The sequence below is a fragment of the Ornithorhynchus anatinus genome, chromosome 8 (assembly GCF_004115215.2).
Source record: "Ornithorhynchus anatinus isolate Pmale09 chromosome 8, mOrnAna1.pri.v4, whole genome shotgun sequence".
In the NCBI taxonomy this organism is placed as follows: Eukaryota; Metazoa; Chordata; class Mammalia; order Monotremata; family Ornithorhynchidae; genus Ornithorhynchus; species Ornithorhynchus anatinus.
In genome coordinates this window covers 53271260-53293848 of record NC_041735.1, presented here as the reverse complement: position 1 = coordinate 53293848, position 22589 = coordinate 53271260, and the positions used below count along the sequence as shown (strand labels likewise).

The 22589-nt window shown below is 42.5% G+C and overlaps 1 protein-coding gene and 1 non-coding gene across 2 annotated transcripts in view; one reads left to right on the top strand and one right to left on the bottom strand.

The window, feature by feature from the left end:
* CHN2 (chimerin 2) overlaps positions 1-22589 on the top strand; it is a 246099-nt gene that overhangs the window by 97864 nt on the left and 125646 nt on the right. The gene's annotated exons all lie outside the window — the stretch shown is intronic.
* Positions 9714-9851, bottom strand: LOC114813977. Its single transcript, XR_003761721.1, has one exon. It is a non-coding gene; the product is annotated as a small nucleolar RNA SNORA7 (small nucleolar RNA).

The following is a 22589-nucleotide window of genomic DNA, read 5'->3' as shown; positions in this document are numbered from 1 at the left end:
AAGGGCTTGGCCTCTTAGACATTCTGTTCCTATCATCAGAGAAGTCAACTGGGAGTAGGGGGATACTGTTTTCCAAGAGTGAGGGGCGGTGAGGAAGCAGGTATGCCTGCAGCTACCGCAACAGAGTCATGAGAGCTCAGATAGAGGGGAATCTTCCTGCTCCCTGAACAGAGGAGTTCGTTGTGGGCAGGGAACATTTCTACCAACTCTGCATATTGTACTTTCCCAAGCGCTTAATGCAGTGCTTTGCATACAGTAAGAACTCAATAAATTGATTGATGTGAGGGCATGAGTTAGGCTACCTGGGGAATGGTGTCCTTAGAAATCAGAGCAAGATTTCCAATATAATGAAGTATTCCTTACCCTAACTGCCTCGTGGTCATGAAGATAGATTCCATAGCTTTTATATTCCCAACCATTCTGCTTCTGTTTTTGCCTCAGGCTTAGAGTGACCAGACTTTCTTTGTTTGTTCATTGAGTCTGCTTTAATGTATTTCCTAATGATCCAAACTATCCTCTGAAGGGTATTGTGTCTTCTCTGTCCATTTTGAAAACCTGGTCACCATGGGCCGTGGGGCACTAACCAGACCAAAGGTGTTCAGGATAATGGGCGAGGCTCAGTCACAAGAAGGAAACACAGGATCAGAGGCCAAAGTGTCATTTCATTCCTTGGTTTCCCCTTTAAATATCTAGCCTCTGCAATGTTGGAATTTCTACAGTTCAAAGCCAGCATGGATTAGATTACAGTTAAGAGTTTAAGGGGTAGCATCAGAGGGCTTCACGCTATACCCCAAGCTACAAATGCCCTGGATTCCACTTCTCTCCCACATTCCCATACCAAATTATTTGATTTTTCCATTCAAGGTTGACTTTACATCATTGAGTTTACTAAATTTATGTTCAAGGATGATCATTATCCATCCAGGCTGTCTCCTGTATTTCTTGCTTCACCATAAAACAAGTGAAGCAGATTTCTGGTCTAATGTGCCCTTGCATTCCAAAACTCTTGTCCCATTGCCCTGGAATATATTCCTTCCTGATGGCTCACCAGACAGAGAGAACAGATCAAGATGGTCTGGAAGAAGTCTCTGCTTAGCCTGAATGCTCATGATTGATCTCGGTTTGCCAGCTTTTTGGCAAACTGACACATGAGCGGGTATTTTTTTTAACCTTCTGGACTTGGTTGTAGCCGAGGATAGTTGACTTAGTGTGATCCTTGGGACCTAAGAAATGATAAGCAGGAGCCCTTGCTTGGTGTATAGGTGAGAACAACTTCTATTGGTCAAAAAATAGAAAAAGATTGCATGATTAAACTGAAAGCAGAAGGGTTTGAAGTGGGTGGTTTCACTTTCTTGACCATGTGAGTCATTTTAAACTAATCCAACTGACTGCCTGAAATGATTTAGCTTGGTTCTAGCTATAGCACAGTAAGATTTACAGAACACCAATAATAATAATTGTGGTACTTAAGCAACATACTAAGTTCTGGGGCAGATACGAGAAAATCAGGTCAGATACAGTCCCTCTCTCACTTGGTGCTCATAGTTTGAGGTGGAAAAATGGGTATTTTAGACCCCATTTTGCAGATGAGGAAGCTGAGGCACAAAAAAGTTAAATGATTTGTCCAAGGTCATACAGCAGACAAGTGGCAGAGTCAGGATTAGAACCCAGGCCCTCTGACTTTCAAGCCTGTGCTCTTTCTACTCCTGTCTTCTCCAACCTAGGCACTTTGGGAGGAGTGTGAAACCTGTCAGGGAGCAAAGGGACCTCTCAGTGGATTGCCACTGGGTATGCCCAAGGCCTGTAGCAACAGTCCAAGCCATTGGTGGGCCAGAGCAACCCAGCAGCCAACTCCACCCCGACTCCCAGGGAACAGCTTCTCCCTGTGGGAGTACACATGGCTCCTCCCCCAGTACACTGTGACTCCAAGAACATCGCTGTGTCAAGGTTTTCAAGTGTATGCCTAAGTGGCCCTGGGCCAGGGAGACACAGACGTGTGCATGTGCTTGCACGCATGCTCGTGCGCACACACACACATACAAACATGTAATTGTCCCATTGGACCAAACAGCAGCCCACCCTTGCTGTATCCTGCCCCCTAAGGGATCCCAAGGAGCTCTTGCTTCTCCTTATTCTGTGATGCCAAACTTTGTCACTAGGAGAATTGGGCTCTTCAAGTGGTGAGTAAAGAAAATGTCAAAGCAGTGCATATGCTTGTGATAATTTAATTTCCATTCTTTCTCAAAGAAAAATGCAAGGGATCCCCTTGTTGCTGCCTTAGAGAAAGAGTTACAGGAGATAATACTGTTGTAACAGAATAGGGAAGAAAAATCTAGTTTGGGTAATGTAGAGCTGCAGTGAATTTGCTTTAATTGACTGGAACCTGGTTATTATCCAGGAAATTTCATGTTATATCATTTCGTAGTCCTGTAGTTAATACACAGGCAAAAACAAAATACACCTCAGGCTTTTGGAAGTGAAAACATGAGGGTAGGATTATGCCAAATTATAGAAATAAAAAACTGCAAGCTATAAATTTGTGCCCTCTACAGAGTGGTGATACTCTACAAGGTCTCATTATAATCAGGCTAGCATTAAAACCAATGTTAAAGGGTGAAGAGCTGAGAAATTAAAGGGACTTCTCATTTATTCATAGGAGGAAATTGAGGGGGATAGAGGTGATGAGGCAGCCAAAGCACACACATTTCATTGCTTTTCATTCTGGAACCAGAGCCTAAAATACTGATTACGAAGATTTGCAGCTGTGAATAGTGGCTTGCTCTTCTGATGGAATATCACTTGCTGCTTCTAAGAATAAATGGGGTAATGAAGCTCAATGCTAGGGCAGGCTGGTCAGCTCAGGTCCAAAATCCTGTGCCAATACTCAAATTTCCCCATTCCCGGAGGTACCAAGAGGAGGTATCGGCCTGGATTAAGCATGGACCAGATGCTCTTGGATAAAAATGGGCAGAGGCCAGATCTAGCCATCTGTACATCTTCAGGGCATCTATCTTTCTTCCAAGGATCCAGAGCAGCCTCCAGACAACACTTCTTTAATCCCAACACATTCTGTGGGAAGCCGGTAATGTTGCAGTTTTTCTTCCCCCATTAACTGGGAGCAGAACTGAGACATAAGGACTGAGATTGCTTGGTGGCAGGGCATTTTAGGAGAGAGTTTACTCCCTGGAAATATTCCTAGTTCTGATTTAACTAAGCTCCGGAGTTGTTTATAAGAGAATCAAGTTGCCACACAGTTCCTGTCCCACATAGGGCTTCTCAAGATAATTGGATTCCTGACCTATATGAGGCTCATGGTCTGAGAAAGAAATAAAACTGTTATTGTATCCCTATTTTACAGATGAGAAAACCGAGGCCCAGAGTGATTCAGTGACTTCCCATAGGTCACACAGCAGATAAGTGAATGGTCTCTCAGGCCCATGCATTTTCCACTTCTGCTCCAAGTTTCCCTGAGGCCATGACATTCTTGTACATAACAATAATAATGATAATAATAATTATAGTGTTTGTTAAGCACTTACTATGTGCCAAGCGCAGTTCTAAGCACTGGGTTAGATATAAGGTAATCAGGTTGACCCATGTGGGGCTCATAGTTTTAATCTTCATTTTACACATGAGGTAACTGGGGCACAGAGAAGTAAGTGGCTTGCCCAAGATCACACAGCAGGCAAGTAGAGAAGCTGGGATTAGAACCCACATCCTCTGACTCCCAAGTCCGTGCTCTTTCTACTAAGCCATGCTGCATATGGATGCATCATCCCTTGGTTTCTGATTTTTCCTTTCAGTCAACACCATCAAGTCTTATGCTGGTGTGCTGGCTTTAAAAAGAAAAACAAAGGAAATTGAAGGAAAATATTTTGTCTTGGTTCATCCCAGGCTGTTCCCGTTTATGTGTTTCTAGACCTCATCTGAGGATTAGTAGTGACTCTGTATCTATCTAGTAGCCAGAGTCCTGTCCCTAGCACTTTCTCTTAATTCAGCTTTTCTTCTCACAGTGACATTTCCCATAGGAGCTTGGTGTTGGGTTCAGTGCTGACACCTCCTCAGGCTTTCTTTGTGCTGTGTGGGTGTCCAGGTCTCTAGTGGCTAGATTCCTGGCCCAGAAGTCAGGAGAACCTGGGTTCTAATCCCATCTCTACCCCTTGTTTGCTATGTGACCTTGGACAAGTCACTTCACTTCTCTGTGCCTCAGCTCCCTCGTGTAAAATGGGGATTAAGACTGTGAGCCCCATGTGGGACATGGACTGTGTCCAATCTAGTTAGCTTGTATCTCCCCCATGCATAGTACGGTGCCTGACATATAGTAATGTCATAAATACCTGAAACAAATACCATAAATCAAAGTCTTGGAAGGTGGTAGTGGCCTCTGTGGGTGGAAAGAAGTAAATCGTGGTTTTGAAAGTGCTCCCTGGCCTGAATTCAGACTTTCTGTTCCATTGGCAACCAAGGGGGAGCCTTGTAAATTCCTTAAGGGCAGGAACTGTATCTTGTCAATCAATCAGTCACTAGCACTTATTGAACTCCTATTATATGTGGAGTACTATACTAAGCATTTGGGTGAGTTCACAAATGTTAAACAGCACAATCCCTCAAAGAATTCACATCAGGGGAGACAGACCTTCGAGGAAATTTCTCTTAGTGGGAGTAATAGAGTAGAATGTGAACGCTAGTGCTTTAGGGGTTGTGAAGTGCCTAGGTGGTTCAGAAGGACCAAAGTGACAGTTGGGAGATACAGAGTGGGGTTATAAGAGATTACTTAGGGAAGACCTCCTGGAAAAGATATGATCTCAGAAGGGCCTTGAAGATGGATAGAGCTGTGGTCATATTTGAAAGGGGAGAAAGTTCCAGGCAGGGGAAAGGCGTGAGCCAGAGGTCGGAGGCAGGAGAAACGAGAATGAAGCATAGTGAGTAGACCAGCTTCAGAAGAGTAAAGCTTTTTGCCTGGATTGTAGTGGGAAAGGAGAGAAGATGACCAGGGAGGAGAGAGCTGATGTGTTTTCTTAAAGCTAATCAGCATCATCATTATCAGTGATATTCATTGAGTGCTGACTGTGCAGAGCCCTGTACTAAGTATTTGGGAGAGTACAATACAACAGCATTGGTAGGCTTACAGGCTAAAGGGGGAAACAGACATTAATATAAATCAATAATGTGTAATACGTATGGTTGGGAATTTCTGACTGAGAAAGAGAGGAATGGGCAACCACTGAAGGATGTCGAGAGTGGGAAGACATGTAGAATGACAGTTTAGAAAAGTGATCCAGGCAGCAGAATGAAGTATGGCCTGGGGTGAGGAGATCATCAAGGAGGCTGAGAATCAGCCCCATGAGGCACAGAGATGGTTGGCAGAGGAGGGAACTGTAGTCCTAACCAAAGAAAAAGTCATTTTTCTCCTTGATTTGATAAAGGATGTGGTGGAAACAAATGGCTAAAAACTTGATTGTAGATTATTGATTCCTTAGATTATAGATAATAGATTTGGACATTGACTACTCTGCCAAGCCCTGGAACCACCCCCATCCCCACCCCATTCCCTCTTCATATCCAACAGTTCACCGCTTTCCCCACCTTCAAAACCTTCCTAAAATCAGGTCTTCTTCAAGAGGCCTTCCCTGACTAATCCCTTATTTTCCCTCACCACCCTCCCCTCTGCATCGACTGTGCACTTGGCTAAATATCCCGTAAGCACTCTGATACTGCATCCCCATAGCACCTATGTACATATCCTTATACTCTGTAGTTACTCCTATCATTCATTTATTTTATTGCCTATCTCTCCCTGTAGACTGTTAGCTCCTTGTGAACAGGGATCGCATCTACCAACTCTGTTGAATTGTACTTTCCCAAGTTCTTAGTACAGTGCTCTGCACACAATAAGTGCTCAATAAATATCATTGATTGGTACAGTGCTCTGAGCAGAATAGGTGCTCAGTAAATACTATTAATTGGAGTTCAATGTGTATGTTATCTGTGAATCCCATTCTGTAAATAATCAAGAGTTTACTCTAAAAAGGAGGCAGTGTGTGGTCATGATCATGGATTTGTAAGGCATTTTACAAATTCACGATGCTGGGCTTTTGCATCATTGTTCTTAACCAACATCCTCCTGCCCACCACTCTGATAGGTTGGTATATCATGAACATTAATTTCATTCCAATTAAAAGATGAGTAAAGTGATGTAAGGAATAGGAAGTGGCCTACACAGAGATAGCGGCTCTGTCAAGCGAATATTTGTGACATCTATTATCTGACTGAACAGATCACCTCCAGCTTTCAATAACTCATCCTCTAGCTTCCTAACCAAACTGTTCTCCCATAAACTGATCATCAAAGGGAATGGGAATCCATGTGTTTCAGATCTAGGTACATGTATTCTCAGATTTATGTATGTGTTTTTTTTATTTCCTTCTAGTAAGTATGTAAACAGTAGCATAAATATTTAGGAGCCTGTATTTGCTAACGGATAGCCTTAGAGCACCAGATTGACTTTGATAACTTATCCGGGCCTGAGTTTCTTCACCTGTAAAATGTCCTAATACTTTCTCCCCCTCCCACTCTCCTGACCTTTACATCATAGGAGTGCTGGGAGAATCAAATGAAATTAATAGTTAATAGATGCAAAAGTGCTTTGAGCTGGTCACAAGAAGTGGTTATAAGACCAAGTTGCTCTATTTCTATCATTACTACCTTTTCACCTTAAAAAGAGATCCTTTAAGATCTTAAGCCTAATAATGTCAGCAAGAGGGTAACATGGATCACACTAGGACAAGTTAGAGACAGAATTAGCCAGGCCAGTTAAAACGAAGACTAGGGAGGAGGTTCACTGATGGACCAACACGGTTGGGACTTTAAGGCTCACCTAATGATTTGGAAAGGTAATACTTCATTAGTCCATCCTATATGGCACACAGTAAGTGCTCAATAAGTACCACTGATTGAATGCTCGATACAGCGCTAACCACCTCTGCCCCATGATCTCCCACTGAGCTTGGATTCCTGGGTTAACTTCACTCTTCTCTGGAAGGCCAGGGATTTAGAGAAGGCTGCTGTTGCTTCTGTTGCTTGCCAGCTGAGCAGCCTTAGGCTCCCTCAGGCACCTCAGAGCTCCTTTAGGGAGCACTCAGTAGGGCTCTGAGAGGATATGAGTAAGTAACTCATTTCCTGTATTAGAGAACTTGGGCATGTGGTGAGGATGAAAATTTCTATCCCTCATGCATCTCTGGAGTTTGGAATGATGAGTAGTCAGGGGAGGGGAGGCAACAGGCTAGTCTGGTGTGGAAATGAGGTTGAGGAAGTGTCAAGTCCAGGTTGCTGCTTCTTCTTCCCCTGATTTGCCCCGTGACAGGGAACCAGTCACCCTCTGTTTCCTCACCTGCCAAGTATGGATAGAATTAACCTGCTTCTTCATGATGCAGTGGGGGAAGGGGAGATGGGGAGGAGAGTAAGACCACAGCTAATAGGAAATTTTGAGCATTCGAAGTATAAAGGGCCACATAAATACTCATGCCATTTCATATTCCAAATGCCACATTGAACACACCAAATAGAGTTTTATAATGAAGGGTAGAAAACTTAACATTAAAAAGTTGGTTTTCCCACCTACTATGCTATTTCATTTCAATCTTGGCTTGAAAATTTAGCTTTTTCCCTAGTTTCTGGCAGGGTGGTCTTGAGCCAGACAGTTTTAAAAAAATTAATTATGTAAATCATCATGTGAAAAAATATATATTTTTAAATGCCTGTTGGATCAGAAAATGGAAAACAGATGGTGATAGGGTATGCATAAGGACATAGATGAATGGACCATCTAATAACGTTCGTTCTTTAGAAATCTATTATTTATATGCGGCTGAAAATCACTGAGAGGCTGCTGAGATTTTAAAGCACTTTAAATGCTTCTTGGTCGAGGAGCTTTCTTCCTTTCCTGATTCAGACTTTGAGAACAGTGAGATATTTTCTACCACGTCATTTTTACTAGACCTAAACACTTCCTTTTTTGGCATATCTTTGTCCAATGTGTATAATCATTTCAGATTAGATTTTCAAGAGCATCAAGAAGCTCATTTTCTCCAGTGAAAAGAGGCCTTGCTTTCTTGATCTGCAGCAGATGATGGATGACAAAAAAAAGAAAAGCCTCAATGTAGAAGCAGCTTTTTTATGTGCTAGACTAAAATTGAGCTGATAAGGATGCCGTGTGCTCAGTAGTCTGTAATAGCTAAGTTTGTGTGATGTAGAAAAGCAAAAAAACTACTAAATAGCTGTCATTTTTGATGGTATATATTATAACCTTAATATTGCAATGTAATTATTGGGCAGAGAGAGCCCTCCATCCTTTATTACCATTTCCTGACATTTTAAATTATATACTGCTGCTGAATTTTTAAAAAAGGGAGCAGCACAATAGAGATCATCCAAACCCCCAATGAACGTACTAATTTATAAACCAGGCCTCTGGTAAACAGGCTTGTTTCTCCTTGTGCATTATGCTGGAGGTCAAACTCTTGCAATAGCCCAAAATAACAAGTTGAGACATGTTTTCATAATTGGAAATAAAAAAATTCAGCCATCTGCTAATGGAAAGAAAAGTTTTGCAATAAAGCTAACAGCTGCTGTCATTTCAGAATGAACATCTCTAAATCCTACCCCAGACAGTAATGGTGCTTACCCCAGCTAAAATCTTTCTGGGGCACCATTAACTAATTATGAATTACCTGGGAAATCACTTCCGCACTCTTAAGCCCAGTGGATCCTTTTAGGAGTTCAGCTAACTCTACAACTGTCTCTGATTATTCATTGCCCAAAGAAAAGTGCATCTTCCTCTTTTTAGTCTTAGGAAGTCGCTTAGACCTGGTTTCAAGATGCTCTGTTTGGAAAGAGGGACAAAAATGATGTAAGTCTTCTTTGTGAGCTGGGGTCCAAGGACATCATAGTCAATTAATCAGTGGTATTTATTGAGCATTCACTATGAGCAAGAGCACTGTACTCATCACTTAGAGTACAATATGACAGAATTGGTAGACATGTTCCTTGTTCACAATGGGCTTAAAGTGTACACACCGCTTCCAAAATAATCAACAAAGTGAGTAAGCCCTCTCTGTAGTGCAGTGAAATGAGATGCCAGAATATGTGCGTAAAGGGACAGAGAAAACTAGAGAGTAATAATAATTGTGGTATTTATTCAGTGCTTATTATGTGCTGAAGATCACCACTCCCAAACTAGCAGTTATTAGGCTTTCTGAAAAGCTAATAGAAATGATGAGCAATGAGAATAGCTATAGTAGTGTTTGGGTTCAATAAGAATTCACATTTTTGCACTTTTTTGGCCTTCAGCCAACTGGTAGTATTTATCGATTGCTTACTTAGTGCAGTAAGCATTTGGGGGAGCACACTAGAGTTAAGTGGTCATGATCCCTGCCCTCAAAGAACTTACTTCATTGTCTTGTCGTATGCTGCTGAGTCGTCTTTGAGCCTCCATAGGGACTACATAGACACATCTCTCCCAGAAAGCCCCACTGCCATCTGCAATCGTCTGGCACTCTATCCATAGAGTTTTCTTGATAAAAATGGAAGTGGTTTAGTTTTCTTGGTAAAAATATGGAAGTGGTTTACCACTGCCTTCTTCCGCACAGTCAACTTGAGTCTCTACCCCTCTACTCTCTCCTATGCCGCTACTGCTCAGCACAGGTGAGGTTTGACATGTAGCAGATTGCCTTCCACTCTCTAGCCACTGCCCAAGCTAGGATTGGAATGGGAATGCCTCTGCTTGACTCACCCTCCCGTAGTCGAGACTGGTAGAGTCCTGGAAATTCTTCAGTTGTGATCCTGAGAGGGGACTTACTTCATTACTCACTTCTTATTCTCATCATCATATGTAAATTATTTATTTACAATATTGTCAAAGTTACTTGTAGAAAGTCAGTTAAAAAAACTGCAGGATTGAGCTTCCATATGTATCCTCCTTTCTCTGAAAGACAGCGTTTTCCTATAAAAGTCTCTGAATACAGTACATGCCACCTCCATAAAAATAAGCATGCGCTATTTTTCTCAAGAGACATATGCTTTTCTTTACTCTCTGGAAGCTTAAAGCATGTAGTTGGGGCTCTGAACCGCTTAAATAAAGTGAATGCATTATTCAGATATTTTATATTACAGTTTTTGAGAAGTGAGAAATACAAAGTTAAAAAGGAAATTATTTTTCCATAGTGAGTATGGTGTTTGGCTCTTAGGGTCCTTTTTTTCCTGGTCACCAGAACCCCTTGTTGAGAAGTCAAACCCACACAGTTGCAAAGACTCTGGTCTGCAATTAGGAGGATCCAGTGTCCCAGGAGCACAGCACTTTGGCTCTGCTGTGAGGGGAAAGGAGTGTCCTAGGTTCCAGCGAACAGTGTGTCTGGTATAAGCCAGTCCTGCTGTCCTTTCACCTCCCCCCATTTGCTCCGTCCTCCACATACTCTCTTTAAGTCTTTAGGTTGTGGTTGGTTTATTTTTTTTAAGAAAAACAAAGGATTGTCCTTTATAAAACATGTACTTTACATTTTTAGAAATACCATAATTTCAAGCTTCTTTCTACAAGAAAGAAAAAGAATCCATTAAATTAAGGCCCTGTTTGGAGTAGAATATGTGGTGTTTTTTCTGGGGCAAGGTATATTTTTGTTACGTAAGGCTGGTGCTCCAGGGCAGTTTTAAAGACTTTGGAAATCCACATCACAGTTCTGTCCTGTATGGTTTAGGGATGATGATTATACTGTATGTGTAAAACTGTGGAGTATATGTAAATAAGCTGGGAATATGGGTATATACGTTTTCTAAATTTAACTCACCAACATCACTAATTGAAATTCAAGGTGCAGATGAATCATTTGGCTGTCCTGGTAGCTGTGTGATGGGTCCCTGGACATTGTGAAGCAGAACAATTGGCATATCTCCTCCCCTGTTGGGGAAATGGTGGCAATTCAACTCTTCAAACTCTCATATATAGTTAGGATCTTACTGTCAGTAGTCATTTTAGAAAACAAAGGATTCTGTGTGTGTGTATGTGTGTGTGTGCGTGTGCGTGCACACGCGCGTAGATAGGTGGTAGGAAACTATGACATACTGGTTTATGGTAATATCACTTGGGTAATAAGAATGGACAAGAATTAATTACACTTCCTCCAAAATTCTGAGAGTGTCAATTCCTCTAGGTCTTAAAAGTGCACTTCTATTCTTCGAACTCAGTAAAACTATAAATTAACTTTTACCAATCGTGGGATATTAACACAGTTATGAGAAAAAAAATTAAAAATACTTTATAATAGGAATATTTGTTAATTTGCAGCATTTTAGTGCATTGGCAGCCTGTAAAAGAGGAAAAGCTGTACATCATCCCTTGGGAATGGGATAAACGGAGAGCATAGTTATCTATAGGGTACAGAAAAAAAATCTCATTTAAGCTACTTGTTTCTCATTTTACTTTTCTGTTTGAACCACTGCTCTCCTCCTCTTGCTTTCTATAACCTGTTACTAGCACTGCAAACATACCATGTCTTACTTGTCCTCAAGCAGAACTTCCTTACCATTGACACTGAAAAGCTCAATCAAGTCTCTAACAATAATAATGTGATATTTGTTAAGCAGCTACTATGTTCCAAAGCACCTTACGGTAGACACAAGATAAACAAGTCAAACACAGTTCCTGTCCCTCATGGGCCTCACAGTCTAAGTGGGAGTGAAAACAGGTGTCTAATCCCCATTTTACAGATGAAGAAACTGAGACACAGAGAAGTTAAGTGACTTGCCCAAGAACATGCAGCAGGCAAGTGGCCAATCTGGATTTAGAGCCCAGCTCCTCTGACTCCCAGTCCTGTGTTCTTTCCATTAAGCCACACTGTTTCCTCTGTATCTACTCTCTACTCCAGGTACAGCCCAGCTCACACATTTCTTTCCTTTCAACCTAGCCTACTCACTGTGCCCCATTCTTGTCTCTCCCACTCCCCACTCCCTGCCTTTGCCCCTGTTTGAAACTCCCTTCCCCTGAAATCTACTACTCCTTCTTCACAGTCTTCTTGAAGGCACATCTCCTCTAGAAGGCTTCCCACAAACCCCTGTGATTCCTCCTCTAAGGACAATATAGAGGACTAAAGCTGTTTTGTGTGAAATAGTTAAAAAATAAATTGAAAGTAGCTCATGTCGGCTGAGCTTTCAGGACTGCCAAATCATATTTCAGACAGAATCGTGCAGAATACAGGGCTCTGTCTACTACGGGCAGCCAGTCAGCATTGTACGTTGACTGACTGACTTGTCCCATGGCCACAAGATATTATTACTTGTTCCTTTATAGAAGCCAAACACTAGCCCATTCAGCTAATGCAGTACCACAGTGTCTTCACAAGCCCAGTCAAGCACTCTCTTTGAAAGGAGCACTTAAAGGAACGTGAGTCCATGCAACCCAAGGAACTGTCATTCATAAAAGAGACAGGTTTGTGGCTGACCATGTTGGAAAGAGAGAGGAGAATTCCCTGATAGCAGCAGCACAGTGAACAAGACACTTATTGGAGCCTGGCAGCAAGCGTATAGTTGCCTGCTACACTAGCGTAATTCCCGGAATACACTCTATTCCGATCAGTCTGGCTGGAGGTTTCTCAGAACAGTAGTCTCCAGCAGGTGTCAACAGACAGGGTTTGTTGTTGGTGGGTTTTTTTTCTCTGTGGAAGGAATTGCTTCTATAGAAAGAGGTGGGGAAAATAAATTTTTAGAGACATGGCTTTTCATATTTCCCATCGCAACTGTTTTATCCTGTTAGGTGTGAAAACTCCCAAGTGCTCAATAAATACCACTGATTGATTGCATTCTACTCAATGCTTTAGTTGCCAGCAGAGCTCCTAGTAGCAGGAGCCACTGAGGGTTTGACATCAATGGAAGATATGTGGGGGGAGGCAGAGAGAGGGGAGAGGGAGGAGATTGCTCCCCTGTTTCATTCCCAAAGACAGATTAGGAATATTCAAGGGTCATAATCTACTGTGAGTTTGATTACTCGTAGAATATCCTAAACTGAATCTGGGGAGAAGACTAAACTGCAAGCCCAATGTAGTGCTCTGCATAGTAAGTTCTCAATAAATACCATTGATTGATTGACTGATTGAAGATGATGTTAGCTGGACAAACAATTCCTTCTGTATATTGTGGCCAGAATTGGAGACAGTGCCATGAAGTAATTCAGGATCTGAAAACAGTCACACATCCTTGAAAGAATGAGGTTACGGAAAAGTGATTGAGAGACTACATGTAGAAATAAAAGGCCCAAAACCTGCCTGAAAGGAGTTTACAATCTAACTGGGTGGTTATATTGCATTTGTTATTCATTCATTCAATCGTAATTATTGAGCACTTACTGTGGTCTAGGTGCACAAGCTCATTTTTCACCCTTGAAATACCTTAGATAGAAAATACTAATCTAAGTAATTTCAGAAACCTCTTTTGTACCCCCACCACTCTTTGGAGACAGGAACTTTCCCATGGGGTGATCAGGAAGACAAATGGACCATTGCACAAATAGAACGGGCTCATGACTTTCCCTTATCCAGCAAGAAGTGCAGCTGTCTCTGAGCCCTATTAAGTCACGAGGCCAGAGATAATAGCAGAGGTCATTCTTCCCCTGTTATGTCATATAAATAGGATCTATTGCACACAAAATTTACCACATCGTTTCTCTTTTTTTAATTCCTTGAGCTGCAGGCCAAATTGTGCCATAACCATATTGCTTTTTAATCTCTGCGTAAATTTACACAAAAAAATTTCCAGGTAGACAAGGCAGTTTAAAATAGCCTCCAGGAAGCTTTAAGGGACTGTACCAATGGACTACCTGCAGTGTTGGTGTTGCTTTGTGGTTCTGTGGGGGCTCAGGGTCTGCAGGGTCAGTAACCATAGAGCAGAGCAGCGCACCGCATGTGTCCTACTGTCTCTGAAGGAAGTTATTTTTAAAGCCAGCGCACACAGAAAAACTGTCATGCACTTAACCACAGAAGCATCTGCAAACCTGCAAAGTAGCTGGGGTAGCCCAAAGTCTCCTTGGGAGAGCAGGCTCTGAGCCGACAGTCTTGCAGTGTTGATGTTAGAGCAAAAATGAGCTAATTAGTGTGAGAGTATTTTGGGTGTGAAGTCGATTCTGAAATTGGGGCATGGGAAATGGAAGTAATGGGGCGAGGCATAGCTGTAGTAGGGTAAAGGGAGGGATCGTCATTTTCATTTTTGTTTTTTGGGGTTTTGTTTTTATTGTATTTGTTAAGCCCTTACTGTGTGTCAGGCACTATACTAAATTTGATTACGGTCCTTGTCCCACATGGAGCTCTTATTCTTAATCCCCACTTTTCAGATGAGGAAACTGAGGCACAGAGCAGTTAAGTGACAACCAAGGTCACTCCAAGTGATGGAGGCAGGATTAGAACCCAGATCCTTCTGACTCCCAAGCCCATGTTCTATCCATTAAGCCACATGACTTCTCCCAAGGTTCCCAAAGCCATTGTTGCCCTTGCCCTAGCCCTAATTCCCTGATCATGGCTTACCAGGGAGGACTGAGGGCTTAGGATGGGTCTTCTGAGCTTTCTCCACCCCCACGCAGCCAAGAGTGAGGATTAGGGAGCCTATCGGGGAAGCTGAAAGACGTTTGGGGTACTCGAAGACACACACTCCATCTTTCCAGTTATCCCTGAGTGAGCTTAAAACAAACAAACAAACAAAGGTTAGTCAGAGGTGCAGAAGCAGCTTGGCTCAGTGGAAAGAGCACGGGCTTGGGAGTCAGAGGTCATGAGTTCGAATCCCAGCTCTGCCACCTGTCAGCTGTGTGACTGTGGGCAAGTCGCTTAACTTCTCTGTGCCTCAGTTACCTCATCTGTAAAATGGGGATTAACTGTGAGCCTCACGTGGGACAACCTAATTACCCTGTATCTACCCCAGTGCTTAGAACAGTGCTCAGCACATAGTAAGCGCTTAACAAATACCAACATTATTATGAAGGTTATGGGAGTAGAGGAAGGAGGACGGCAAGGAAGGGAGTGGGATGATTTTTGTTGTTTTATAATGTGTGGGAGTTGGAACTGGGGTTGGGTGAGAAGGGGGCAGGGACAGGGGGAGGTAGTGGTCAGAGGTGAACTAACTTCCAAGTTAGTGACTGGTCTGTCCATCAGGTTCACTGGTAGTCAGTTAGCAATGTTGTTTGCTAATCGGGATTTTGCAGTAAAACAGTTTTGCTCAGCACTGAAGCGACCCCTGCTGGTCTCCATAGCTATGACTCCCACCTGCCCCAGCTGACCCTTAGGGCCTTCCAGTGGCCCCTTAGAAAGGGGCTTCAGCTGCCCTTACTGTTCACTGTACTTCCACTGCAGCAGCCAGCCCAGAATCCCCCTAAGCTGCCTTGGAGCCAAGGGAACCCCTAATGGAGGAGGTTTCCCAAGTATCTGCTCATCCCTGAGGGCTGGCCCTCCAGTTGGAGGGTGGACAGGCAGGGAGTTTTGCACATGGCTTAGACCAAACTTGCATTAGTTAGCACAGGGAGGCTTGCCTTCCAAAGAGAGTTGGCTTGCTTTCTCAGGAGGTTTGATAATGAGGACAATCCCCTGGGAATGATTTCTTCATTTCTTTTGGCTTGGAAACCTTCAAGGAAGCTTCCTTTCCATTCTTAGTGAATCATTATTCCTCTGCCTCTCAGTATTCTGAATTTTCACTAGAATTCCATCAGCTAAGCCGGTCACTCATCTGGGAAGGTCTAGCAGGACCAAAGTTGGAGGATATCAGCACTGGCTACTAAGGTTCCATAGCATTAAAACTTGATTATGATAGGTCTGTCAAGCACACATTACAGTTTGTGTGTGAACACAATGTAAATCATATGCTGTTGTGGTTCATGGGAAGCAGTCTGGGCTAGTGAAAAGAGCACAGGCCTGGGAGTCAGAAGACCTGGGTTTTAATCCTGGCTCTGCCACTTACTTGCTGTGTGATCTCGGACAAGTCACTTAACTTCTCTGTGCCTCCTTTCCCTCATCTGCAAAATGGGGATTCAGTACCTGTTTTCCATCCTACTTAGACTGGGAGCCCCATGTGGGACCTAATTATCTTGTATCTACCCCAGTGTTAGTACAGTGCTTGGCATTTAGTATGCACTTAACAATACCACTGTTATTATTATTCATTCTTATTTGGATCTCAGCCCATTCAGCCCCACTATTCTAATTACCCAACATTTTAGGACTGTGCTGTCCGTGTATTGCTTTCCCAGTATGATTTAAAAATTTATTTTCACTCAACTTCTCTGCAGATTCTGGCCATCTGCAGATGTGACTATGATGGTCAAAGGCAGCCATGGCTAAACCATTGTGGAATCCGTAGGATAATCCCAAAAAGTAGCAGCCGTCAAGCTTGTGTAATGGGGATTGTGTCCGGCTTAATTATCTTGTCTCTACACTAGTGCTTAGTACAGTGTTTGGCTAAAGTGCTTAACAAATACCACAATTGCCATTATTATGTGAATCTATCCCTTGCTTTCTCGAGAATGCTCCCACTAACACACCCATTCTGATCCTTTCCAGGTCTGCTTTAAATCCTTCTGAAGAAAAGCTAATCTGTTAAGCTTCCTGTGGGAGATTGTTATGAACCGTGGTAATTCTCTCACAGCAATAATTCTAGTTTTTCTGGATTCCAGTCTCAATTTTTCTTTTTCTTAATTTAATCTGGTTTATTCCCTTACTATCCCATGATGCACTGTCACCCTCTCTGCCTCTGGCAGTGTTTGAATATATGAAAAGTGTCATGCCTGTCATCCTCCCTGTCTGGCTTTCCCTCCCTCCAAGATGTCACTAAGCCATGAAGCACTATCTGAAATTCCTAATCTTTCTTCATTAATTAGTCCCTCAATGTTCTCACTCCTCATCTGGAGATTTCTTCTGAAGCACTTTGAAAATTCCTTTCTCACTTACCAGTTTTTAGCTATGGGAAGCTTTTTCTAGGAATATTGCTTAACAGGCTCTGAGAGAGAGAAAGAGAGAGTGTGTGTGTGTATGTCTAGTGAGAAACTCTAAGTGAGATTTCATCCACCGACTTTATAATTTTATGTTTATGGTTTCTTTTTTTTTTAGGAGCCCATACTTTCTGTTCCTCCTATCTTCCTGAGATGCTTAAAATTTTTTCTTCCCTTTGCCACACTGCATCACAGAGGGCTGAATGGAGGTTTGCTTACAAGGCAATGTCCAAGATGATTTTTCTGTTCCTTTGAAGATCAGAACTACAGCTTCTTCTTATTCGGTGCTTTGTTAACTCGGTCCTCAGGATCTCTGAGAGTCTTGCAGAAAGGCTGGTAGCCAGAATCTTTAATGTTCTTCGACTAACTTGTTTTTACATGTTCAGATTTTCAAAGTCTTTCCTCGCTTACAGCTTCTCAACACCTATTTTTGATAGGTTTTGACCATTTCCTTGTCCATTTTCCTCTTCAAAATGAGAGCAGGTATCTGTTTCCCAGCTGGTTTAGAGTGATTTCATTCCCTGCTGTTCTTCATTACTTGGTTAGCATGCTGAGAATGTCGTCCAGGATGGGATGGGGAGGTGGAGACTGAGGAGAAAGAAAGGTTGGACACCTCCTACCCTGCAAATGCTCTCAGCAACGCTGCCTGGGGCTAGATTAGAATCATAAAGGATGAGGGGCCAAACAGTGGCTTCTGATGGAACAGTTCAAACAGGCAGGACCAGATTGGGGCTCAGAGCAGTGAAAACCCAATATATTTCCTTCCTCCTAACCCCAAACCCAAGGCCAAGATTGCCAGCCGCTCCCTGAACTGGAGTACGTAGAGCCCTACCTTTGGGCACTTATTCTCCTCCCAACTCAGTTGTGGCTACTTTATCCTTGGCAGGTGTGAGAGGAAGCAGTTAAAGCTGCTAAGGGTATGCTAAAACCCAATGAATGCTGAAAGTTTCTTGAGTGTTTGGCCGATATCTTCTAATATGTAATGGCAACTCACTGTGCCCCACTGAGTTATCGAGTGTGCTCAAATTTTAGGTAATTACAGTTGCTTCACTGAAGCATTACAGATGCCCACTTCCTTTAGAATTTTCTTACTTGCAAGAAGAATTTTCAGTATTATTGGCTTACAAATGATAATTACAGTCTCCCCTCTATAAGAGACTGAATAGATACCTACTTGGTGACAGTTGAAGGGAAGAGAGAGGAACAGAGACAAGCAGTGTGGCCTAGTGGAAAGAGCATGGGCCTGGAAGCCAGAAGGACCTGGGTTTTAATTTGAGCTCCACCACTTCTCTGCTCTGTCCTTGGGCAAGTCACAACTTAACTTTCCCACCAGATGAAATAGAGTGAGACAGGAACAAACCGGGGAGAGCAGGGCAAGTAGTGACAGGGTTGGAGACAGAAGGGAAGGACAAAAGAGAAAGAAAGGAAAACTAACTTGCTGTTGTCACCTGTGATTTGGAATACTGGGGATAATCACTCTGAAGAGGAAGTGAGACATATTGTCCTTTGTTGGTATGGTGCCTATCACAATTTACCACAGTAAATGAACATATGTTCTTCTTATCTTCAGTATTTACTAAGCTCCTATTGTGTGCAGAGCACTATACTGGGAACTTGGTATCTTATAATAAAAGTAGAAGACGCAGTATTTTACTGTGTTTTGGGATACAGTGGTCCTGGATCTGTGCCTTCTATTTGCATGCTCTGTAATCAGCAAATTCTGTAATCGGAATTGGGGGAGAACATCATTAGTGTAAATTAGAAAGATATTACTGCTCGGTGCAGACAGAGCTCTTGTAATTTACATTTTTGTGTGACCTGGTTAACATAAAAAGGGAGAGAAAAGCATCACCAGCAGTTTTTGTCAAGCATTTATTTCACCGATTTTACTGCCTTCAACATTGGGGGTCTTGTGAAATGATAGTTCTGTAGTGTATTGTCATTCAAGGGCCTGATGTGTTTTATTAAAATATTCTTATTTGAGCTCCCAGCACTATAAAGTAGACTTAAAAATACATAGAATAAAATTTATAGCACAATTATCGCCCTACTGGATAATAAGGGAATGTTTCTCACTTTAACAATTGTTAGGTGAGGTCTTCCTTGTCTGAATTTAGCTGTGCAATCAAATGTGGCTTTTAAGTATGACTAATATAACCAGATACACAAAGTTGTATTGTATTTGGTTGTCTGAGTCATAATTGAGCACTGCCAGTGATTAAAAAAAAATAAGTAGTCTGAATATATTGGAAATAGGTAGTTTGGGAGCTCCAAGGTCATCGGACTCTTCCTCCTGTTTTTGACAGTTCTAATCAATCAGTGGTTTTTATCGAATGTTTACTCTGTATAGTGAAATACAACAAAGTTGGTAGATGCATTCCCTGTCCACGACAAGCTTGCAATCTATAGGGGGAGACTTTAATATAAATCAATAGATTATGAATACATACATAAATGCTGTGAAGCTGAGGGTTGGGTGAATACCAAGAGCCCAAGGGTTACAGATAAAGTGTATAGGAGACACTGAAGGGAGAGGGAGTTGAAGAAAAGAGGGCTTAATTGGGGAAGGCCTCTTGGAGGACATGAGATCTTAATAAAGGTTTGAAGGTGGGGAGAGTGGTGTTCTGGAGGGGGAGGGCATTCCAGGCCAGAGGGAGGAAGCAGAAAAGGGGTTGGCAGGGAGATAGATGAGATCAAGGCACAGCAAGCAAGCAGCGAAGTGTGCAGGCTGGGCTGCAAGTAGGTGATCAGTGCAGTAAGATAGGAAGGGCTATGCTGATTGAGTACTCCAAGACTCTTTTTCTCCTTTCCCAGATTTAGGGAGCATAATGTAGATCTGGAGAGGGTTCACAGAAGAGTGGGCAAAGTGTTCAGGGGACGGAGCAGCTTCACAGAAGCAGCGAGGCTTAGTGGAAAGAGCACGGGCTTGGGAGACAGAGGTCGTGGGTTCTAATCCCATCTCTGCCCTTATCAGTTGTGTGACTTCAGGCAACTCACTTAACTTCTCTGAGCCTCAGTTATGTCATCTGTAAAATGGGGATTAAGACTGTGAGCCCCTCGTGGGACAACCGGATTACCTTGCATCTACCCCAGCACTTAAAACAGTGCTTGGCACATAGTAAGCACTTAACAAATGCCATCATTATTATTGCGAAACTGCATGACTTAGTGGCAAGAGCACGGGCTTGGGAGTCAGAGGACGTGGGTTCTAATCCCGACTCCGCCACCTGACTACTGTGTGCCCTTGGGGAAGCCATTTAACTTCTCTGTGCCTCAGTTATCTCATCTGGAAAATGGGGATTAAGACTGTGAGCCCCACTTGGGACAACCTGAATACCGTGTATCTACCCCAGCGCTTAGAACAGTGTTTGGCTCATAGTGAGTGCTTAACAAATACCATAATTATTATTACTATTATTATACGAAGCCAAGACTGAAAAGATTGGGTGTCTGTGGTCTGGCCAATCAGTCAGTGGTATTTTTTAGGCATTTAGAGTGCAGTTTAGAGAGATAGTGGTATCACTTACTGCATGCAGAGCACTGTAATAATAATGTTGATATTTGTTAAGCGCTTACTATGTGCTGAGCACTGTTCTAAGTGCTGGGGTAGACACAGGGGAATCAGGTTGTCCCACGTGGGGCTCACAGTCTTAATCCCCATTTTACAGATGAGGTAACTGAGGCACCGAGAAGTTAAGTGACTTGCCCAAAGTCACACAGCTGACAAATGGCCGAGCCAGGATTCGAACCCGTAACCTCTGACTCCAAAGCCCGGGCTCTTTCCACTGAGCCATGCTGCTTCTCAGCACGTGGGAGAGTACAGTGAAATAGATTTGCTAGACATGATCTCTGCCCTCACAGGAGATTATAGTCTAGTGGCCAGAGGAAGACTGAAAAGGGATCTGATTTGAAGTCTGCAAAAATCACAAAGGTGGGAAGGGTGAACAAGGAACTGTCCCTCAATTTCCACTCCAGAGCTTGAAGGGGGTAAGTTCAAAACAAATGAAAGGAAACCCTTCTTCACAGAGTGGAAAGTAAACATGTAGAATTTGTTCTGCTGGCAGAAAATGCCAAGAAAGGTTTGGGTAAATGTATTGATGAAAAGCTCCATAGTTGTTACTACAAGGATAGTAGACTACCATGAACGTGAATGTCAGGAAGGGCAGTGATTATGATGCTCCAACCCTGCATTCCTCTGTCATTGTCAGAGACCAAACACTGGGCCAAATGGACCATTATTCTGCATGCCAGGAACTGGAAGCCAATTAAGACTAGCCTGTAAGCTCATCTTTAGTCAGTAAACCCATTGTGGACAGGGAAAGCGTGTGCCAACTCTGTAGTATTATACTTGCAAATGCGTAGTGCTTTGCACACAGTAAGCACTCGATAAATAGCATTGATTGATAAAGAAACTCAAGTACCCTACAGCTTCTGTTTTTCAGAATCTGCTTGGAGCAGGAAGTGGAAAAAGGCCAGGGGAGGCCAGAAAAGTGCAGTGAAGTACATAGCTGGACAAAGATGGTCCTGAATGCATGATTTTTATTTAGATGAAAGTCCCACTGAATTTCAGTTGACTGAGGACAGCAGGTCAGGAGTCCGAGAGCACAAGTTGGGGAATGTGAAACGTGGAGAAGAAATTCAATTTAATTACATATTTGTAACCGGAGTGGGAGTTGTTGATCTCACCTTCTTGGTTTTCTTGTGTGTTTTCATTTACCTAAATAAAGGATGACCACTTGCTGGCTGTTTAAGCTAGATGATAGTTTAGAGAAACAGTAGGGTACATGACTTCTGGAAGACAATAGTACCATGCTCGGAAATATAGTAATGATAATAATGGTATTTGTTAAGCACTTACTATGTGCCAAGCACTGTTCTAAGCCCTGGAGTAGATATAAGGTAATCAGTTTGCCCCACATAGGGCTCACAGTTTTAATCCCCATTTTACAGATGAGGTAACTGAGGCACAGAGAAGTGAAGTGACTTGCCCAAAATCACACAGCTGACAAGTGGTGGAATTGGGATTAGAATCCACCACCTCCAACACCCAAGCCCATGCTCTTTGCACTAAGCTATGCTGCTCATTAGCAGCTTCCCCCTTTCCTTTTGTCTGCTTTCCTTTACATTCTGCTGTAATTCTTCTACTCTGACATCTTGGACTGCAGACACATTTTCTAGAAGATGTCTAAATTGCGCATTAGACTAAATTCAAAGACATAATGTAGTTTCAATGGTCTCATCAGTGTCAGATCCTAACACGTGGAGAGTCTAGCTGATGAAGTTGCAAACTTTCCCAAATGGATCCTGTATATTTTGTTCCTCATTATTTGGTCTCAAGCTTTAATAATGGACAAAAGGTTACCATATGATCAATTCTATGTTTATTAAGCCAAGACAAGAAAATATAATTTTGAAAACCCTGTTGAGGGGGCACAGTCAAGTTAATGATGGTAAACATCTCTGCAATTCACAAATCTCCATGAAAACAGTAAGTAATTAATTCTGTCATGTTAAGTATTTTTTAAAAAATAGTGTTGAGTCTGCAAGCATTAGAATTAATATTATCCCTTTATCTCTCTGACT